The following is a 7,554-nucleotide window of genomic DNA, read 5'->3' on the forward strand; positions in this document are numbered from 1 at the left end:
GCTGCTGCTGCTGTTGCTGCTTGGCAGCGTTTGCCTGCTCCAGCTCCTCCAGCTCCTCGTCGAAGCACTCCTCCCGTTCGTCGAAGAAGTGGAGCTGCTTCTTGGAGATGCCATCGGAGCCGTGGCCAACTTTCGGCAGCTTCTTGGACGAGTGCGTGCTGGAGGTATCCATCGGTAGGTGGTCATCGTCGGGGTAGTGGTCGTCGTCGTACGTGCCACCGAACGATTCGCTCACGTCATCCATCAGATCGTAGGGCGCCCGGTCGTTGCGGTGCTGATCGTACGAACTCCGACGCGGTTCATCGCCCGCTCCGGTGCCACCGTACGCGTCCTTCTGGTGCGCCTGATCCGTGGAAGCCATCAGGAACGAGTCCGCATGGTCGTCGTAGTACATGTTCTCCGCCACCCGGTCGGGGGATCTCCGGAGTGACGGCTTTTTGTCCGGGCTTGCCAGATAGTTGCTCGACGACGACTTGTGCGACGAACCGCCACTGCTCGGCACCGGCTTGGGCAGCAGCTTCGGTGTGGTAGTGGTCGTCGTGGTCCCGTACCCACCGACGCTACTAGACGCCGCGCTGCTCCCGTAGGCACCTCCCATCGAGCTGGTGTAGACGCTGCCGCCACTAGAGGACGCCACCGAGCCCGTGCAGGCGGTCACATGATTCATGGCGTCGTAGCCCTGGTAGGCGCTGTCGTACGCCGACTGCTGCTTGCTGGCGGTACTGTAGTCGCTCCGGCTGCTCGAGCCCCCACTACTCGACACCGGTGTGCTGCTGCGGCTTCGGCTCTTCAGCGCCGTCACGCGGTCGTTCATCAGCGTCGGCCGCTTGCTCGACATTTCACCCGGGCCGGCGTCATACAGACCGCCGGAGGATGTGTACCCCTGCAGGTCCTTCCCGTAGCCATTCTGCAGCGAAGATGGACCGCCCAGCTCGTCCCTACCACCACTCGTCGCACCACCGCTGCTGCTGCTGGTCGGATACAGCTGCGGCTTGTAGGGATAGCCGAGCGATTCATGACCACCACCACCACTGCTCGGGGGCTGAATCACCGGCAGCTGCTTTTTCGTGCCGGTTGTCGCCGATTTGCCCAGTTCGCCGTTCAGCAGCATCAGTGCGCCCACGTTGGTGCTGTTGTTGTTGTCCAGCTGGTCGCTGTAGATGGGATTGTGATTGCAAAACGCATTACTACCGGACTGTCCGGACCCGCCGCCGCTATAGGGGGACTGTTTCCTGCCGCTACTCCCACCGTACGACATGCTGTGCGTGGAGTTCGAGTCGCTGTACGCGTCGTGCCTGCCAGCAGGCAACAGCCGCCTATCGGTAGTCGCCCCGCTACCGTACTCGTCCAGCTCCGGATAGTAAGTCAACGCCTGCTGGCCCGACGACAGCTGGTGATTCTGCTGCTGCTGCTGCTGGTGCTGCTGCGAGGTCGCGTCGTTGTATGGCGCTTCCGCCACCAGCGAGAAGTTCCGGTATGCTGCGTTAACGTCCGCTGCGATAAAAGACATCGACTGGGATGATCTGGGATGGTTAGCAATGTTCTGAATTTTCGGCAGTTTCTTGATCTTTCTACTCGACAGCGTGATCGATGAGGTCATGAAAAAGTCACTGTAGCAGTAATCGTCCGTATCGTCGTCGTTCACGTAGAACGACGAGGTGGTGATAAAGTTCTCCTTGTTCTGGGACAGATCGCAAAAGTAGTTGATCGAGTTGCCGAAAATGTTCGAGTTCAGCCGCTTGAGGCTGTCGTCGTCGATCGGACCGGAAATGCTCTTTCTCGCCTGGGGGGGCACCGCCGACGCCGGAGAAACCCGGTTTTTTGGGGAAGAGAGGAGTGCGTGTTTTTTTTTTGTGCGCGCGTACGTGTGTGTGTGTTTGTGTGTGTGTGTGTTGCATGTTTGTGTATGTGTGTGTGTGTGTGTCAAAAACACCGAATTTGGCCGCAGCATCGGGTGACACGGGTACACGTCGGTTTCGGGTTTGCGGTGTTTTTGGTTAGTTTTGTTTGGTTTTTGTTTTTTGTTTTCATTTTATTTCGGTTTTCGGTTTTTGGTTGACGTTTGTTTTTGTTTTTGTTTTTTTTTTTTGGTTTTGTTTTTTGTTGTTTGAAAGGAAGAGATATTAATAGTATGTTATTAAAATAGAGACAAAAAAGAGAGATTTAATTTGACAGTTTTGCAGATAGAGTTTGGCTGAGGTAGAAGAAGAATGGAAGAAAGAGAGGCACAGAGTTTACACAAAAAGAGGATATGAAACGCAAGACATAGCAAACATATCCGAAGCAGCAGCAACACGCAATAGTAAGGGAAAAACTGTTTCTGTCTAGTGTTTTTTTTTTCTGTTTTCTTTTTTTTTGGAGTACATGCGTTTGTTCTCTTTCTCTCTCTCTCACACACTTCTTCTTGGCGGGGGGGGGGAGGGTTTCGCTTCTTACTTGGCATTTGACAACATTTCGGGGTGGGGGTGGGTGGGAGGGTTTTTTTTCGCAGCAGGTCCCGGACCCCTGTTCGATTACTATATGAGCGAGTACGTTAGTACGTTAGTATCCACCGAACAACAAACAAACAAACAACAGCACAAACAAAAAGAACGGGGATGGAGAGCAAGAACATCCCGTGTCCTCGGAGACGCGATCGTGATCGACTTAGTCATCGGTAACGCACCGACGCACAAGCGAGCGAGAAGAAAGCGAGGAACATCAGCGTTATAGTCGTGCGCGAGCGTCGCAGATACCCGGCAACGGGCAAGAGAGGAAGTACTGGGTGCGGCATATCTGGAACTCTTGCGATAAGTCATCCAAAACTGTGAGAGACAACTAGGAGGAATTGCATACACTTCACACACTGCGCGAACCAACCGGCCTTTGGGGTTAAAATGGCTGCCTAATGCCTAATGTATGCACTCTAGAGCTACTGACACCGGGTGATTGTTCAGACCGACGGACCACGTACGGCTGTGTGCGTTTGACAAAACAACAACAAAAAAACAACTAAACTTGTTGACTGCTATCTGGTTGATGAGTACACAGCATCTCTTAGTAGCTAACTGCACGCGTGACTAGGTTTCCCCTAATTGGTTCTTAGTGTTTCGTATGTCCACAACTTAAAAATGGTAACAGAGATGATAAATGTACGACAAATGGGCGTGATACAGACAGACAGAGAGAGACAGAGAGACAGAGAGAGAGAGAGAGAGGGAGAAAGAGAAAGGTGTTACAAAAAAAAGGAGTGTGTACGAGAACAAACGAAACAGCTCCAAAACAAAAAACTGCCCAATGCAATGGGTTAATGATGATGCACAGACGTTGCACAGGCTCAAATGATACTTAGAGGCACGCACGCACGATTAGTACTGGTAGTAGTCACTGTGGTACTGCTCACCTCGGGTTCGGTACTCCTCGTCGGTCGAACGACAAGCGATGAGTGACGGACCCGGGTGTCTACGGTTCACCTACGCCTACGCTCTAACCAGATTTCTAACCTACATCCTATCCCCTCGGAACCAGGCCTGTGCCAGGCCGAACCCCCCCAGGTAGGGTAGGAAGACGGTGTCAACCTCTCCAGCACGAGATGCTACATCAACATCCGCCTCCTTCCCGGGCCATCCATTACCCCCCCCCCTTCCTTCCCATCCTCCTTTGCTGGATGTACTCTAGAAAAGCGCCTGTTCTCAGCGGGCGGGCAACAGACATACCACTGACTTTAACTGCGGCACTTGCGCTCACTGCCATTATGAGTGTTAAGTGATTTCTCTAGCTTTTTCCTTCAGATCAGGCTCTGCGTACGTTCTGGTGCACCTCCTGCCGTACATCCTGCGTTTTCCTTATTCCTATCTCGCTAGTTTTCTTTATTGCAAATGCGTGATATCGATGGCGACAAGAAGATGTATAAATCATTGGCTGTGAGGGGGGCCGCACTTGTGTGGCTCGGTGTGTGATTGCTAGTTTATTATGTGATAAGGTGTGAACAGGCCTAGGAAAATGGATTAGTATGTTAAATGGATTCTGTAATGCCTTTGCGTTTGGGGGGTCGAACGAGTTGATGCTGCTGTAGCGAGAAGCGGATGGAGGAAACGCAAAACGCAAAACAAATCATAATAAAAGAAGCAAGTAGTATACAGCGTGCGCCAAAAACTAGTGGAGTTGTGGATGCCTTGCGAAATGGCTTGATGAGGATAAAGAGAGATTGAGGGAGAGAGAGAGAGAGATAGAGAGAGAGAGCGATAGAGAGAAGGTGGAATGGCAGGGTTGGAACAGAGGAGTAGAGAAAGAAGGTGGCGGAGAAAACGGGCAATAGGTTCGGGATGGGGGGGGGGGGGGGGGCTTGGTGCTCACCTTGACGGACAGATCGATGTTGAAGTTGTCGAGCAGCGGTGGCTGCTGCGGTCCGACGCTTTTGAGGTTCCGCTGCGGGATCGGCAGCTTCCGGACGGTGGGGGACTTCAGCCGGAAGTCGGCACTGCCGTGCACGGACGAGCTCTTCTGCGGCTGGGGCAGCTGGCGCTTGCCGTTGCGTGTCGGATTGGGCAGCTTCCGGCCGGTTCGCATGCCGACGCCGTTCGGAAGTGACGACCCGTTGGTTACGTCCGGCTGGCTGCCTCCGCCGGTGGTCGGGAGATAGGCCGGCCCGGGTCGATAGAGGCCGCCGCCACCACCGTCGTAGTCGTAGCCGAGGTCGTGTCCACCGCCAACCGTATCGCTTGGGCCGCAATCGAACATGCCCATCTTGCCCTTCAGCCCGGCCAGCGTTCCGGTGAGTCCGGTCGCCGTCGCCGTCGAGTCGCCCGGTCGACCCCAGTAGCTGCCGGCGCCCGTGTCCATGGCTGCCTTGGCCGTGCTCGAGCCGTTCATCAATTCGCTGCCACCACCGCCAACGCCGCCACCAGTCGCCGACGGGTCATAACCTCCCCCCAGCTGGTGGTGATGATTCATGTTCACTTCGAAGCCTTGCGGTAAGAGTTTCTCTGTGTGTATCTCGAGCTTGCCAGTCTTCCAGTAGTACCCGTGCGTGAATCCATCGTTCATGTACGCCTTGCTTTCGTAGAACTTATCATCCATAGCTGGTGGAGAGACAAGATAAGACGTGTGTACGTGTGTATGTGTGTATGTGTGCAAAAAGAGGGGGTATTAGTAATGGCTAACCATTTCAGGCGACTTAAATGTAAATCTTTCTCCGTCGACTAGACACTCCGGAGACATTGGGGCAATCACTTGGTGCGGGGAATCACATCTCTGGTGTAGAAATAAACGTTGACGATTGCATATTGCGGGAAGGTAATTTGATTGATTGTAGCCCCGAGCCGGCTCCAGGATCTATTTACAGCCCGCAATTGGGTTTATGCCGTTCAGTACCCTCACACACGCTAGTTCCCTGAGCCTGAATAGCTTCCCACTCTCCTGCATTCGTATCCAGCTTCCTTGAATCGTAAAACCCCACAACTGGCTGGCCCAGTTTTGAACAGCTGACACCTGGATATGGGATTCGCACTCGAGTCGCTTCTCAGCTGTCAGTTGTTGTTGCAGGTCCGTGACGGGATGGACACCATGGGATGCATCCTAGCGACGGCAAGGGCTGATGAAATATAGGGTCAGACCTCACCTACGACGACCCTTGGAATCACTTAGAAGCCTGGACAGTGCATTGTTGAAGTAGAACCAACTACCCTGGGTATTTTTAAAGGTCCTCAACCTACCAAATCCAAACCATATTTACACTTTGCACTTAATAGCCACAGTCCCGGAACAAACTGTAGTCTGAAGCCACTCGGTGCTCAAGGATTTGGGGCAAGCCGTAGTCCCGTAGCCACTGGGGTTTGTAGGGGGGATGCAATCTCAGGCTAAACACATGGATTTGGTGCAGCAAAATGGGGCACGATTATGAATGATTAAATTGGCACACGCTCTTGACCGCCAACTGGGGGCTCTCGCAGCGAAGCGATGCTGGAAAGCTTCAGTGTGTGCCACCGAAGGGGACAAAGACGGAATTTATAACAACATCCATTAAACACTATTTTTAGCACAACATTTCTATTTATACGGTACACTTTCTCTGTGTGCGCATGTACCGTGACACCGCCTGCGTGAGTTTGTGTGTGCCCGTCCTCCGCTCGGTCACCCATTGCTTATTCATGTCCTCCGGAACCCCCCCACCCCGGGCCCTGTCAGGAAAAGCGAGGGGCCAACTTTTCGATGGGGGAAAAAGCTTTGCCCCGGACGTCGCTGTTGGGATGAAACGCACCAACTAATTAGCTGCCATCGACGCTCGGAGGATTGCATTTTTGCGACGTGGGATTGAGGTTGATTTCACCGACGACTCCAACGAAGCCACGCTTGGGTCACGTTGCGGACCCCATGTTCGCGGTGGAATCGGTGCACAAAACCCGCACTGGCTTCGGTGCCCCATCATTGGGGTTTTCGGTTTACAGCACGGATGAAAAGATTGCAATACGCACACATGCAGCCCGCTCACAAACCCAGTGAAGCCCGCGGTACGTGTGTGGGCACCTATAGAGAGTGGACGCGGAGGCGGGAGGTACTTCTCCGTTGCAAAATTTGCATTCAGATGAACGAACGCGACTCCTCACGGTATGAGTGTTTTGCCAATTCAGCTGGGCAGGTCGATTTATTGTTGTTGGACGATTGTTCGGTTGATTGCGAAGCTGGAGTTGTACACCACGGCACCACTGTAGCCAACCATCAAAACCCTTCCAGGCTGATGCGGTATGCCTGCATACAGTCGACTTCCCCCCTTCCACATGTATCGATTGCGTCCGTTAAACAACCGATTACGTGCTCGAACAGCTATCGGGCCAATGAGGAGGGGAGGGGAGGGGGGGGGGACTACTTTTGGAGCTTCCCGGAGACTGGAGAGTCGCAGAGCTCCGGAGCTCGCTTTAACGCGCACCACCTGGCCACCTGGATGTGTGCTGAGGATACGGCAAGATTAGTCACTAGGGCGTATCGATGCAAAAGGGGGATCGCTGCACTGCACCCTGCCGAATGGGGTCCGTCCAAAACTGGACTTCCCCCCCCCCCCTCCCTCCCTCGGCCGTCTCTCTGTTCCTTCATCTACTCCTGAACACACTCCTTGCCACCTTGCGAACCTTGCACCTGAGCCTACGCCATTGCTCCTGCTCCACCTGGTGTCGCACGTCACGCTCCACGGACCTCGATGGTGAACGCAAGAATATAGCACCGTACACCAGAGATGGACACCAGGCACACACCAGATTCCTGCAAAATTCCAACCCGTTTTCTTACTTCGTAAACACCAATCAGCGATATTTTATCGATGGCAAACATCGCAAACCAGCGCTAGCCCGTCGAACTGGTGACAGATCGACATTTTTAACCACTGTGTGCGCCCTGTGTGTGTGTGGGGGAGTTTTTATTATTTTCGTTGCTTTTCCCTATTTTTTCGCTTCGCACGGTGGCAGAACTGTTTTTCTCGCGCCACTTTCTGCGCCTGCCCGGGCCAGGCGCTGGTGACGTTTTGTTTTGTACGTCCGCGTCCCGCCGCTGGTCTCCGGGCGCCCGATATAGGCTTGGGCAACC

Source organism: Anopheles ziemanni, chromosome X (assembly GCF_943734765.1).
Source record: "Anopheles ziemanni chromosome X, idAnoZiCoDA_A2_x.2, whole genome shotgun sequence".
In the NCBI taxonomy this organism is placed as follows: Eukaryota; Metazoa; Arthropoda; class Insecta; order Diptera; family Culicidae; genus Anopheles; species Anopheles ziemanni.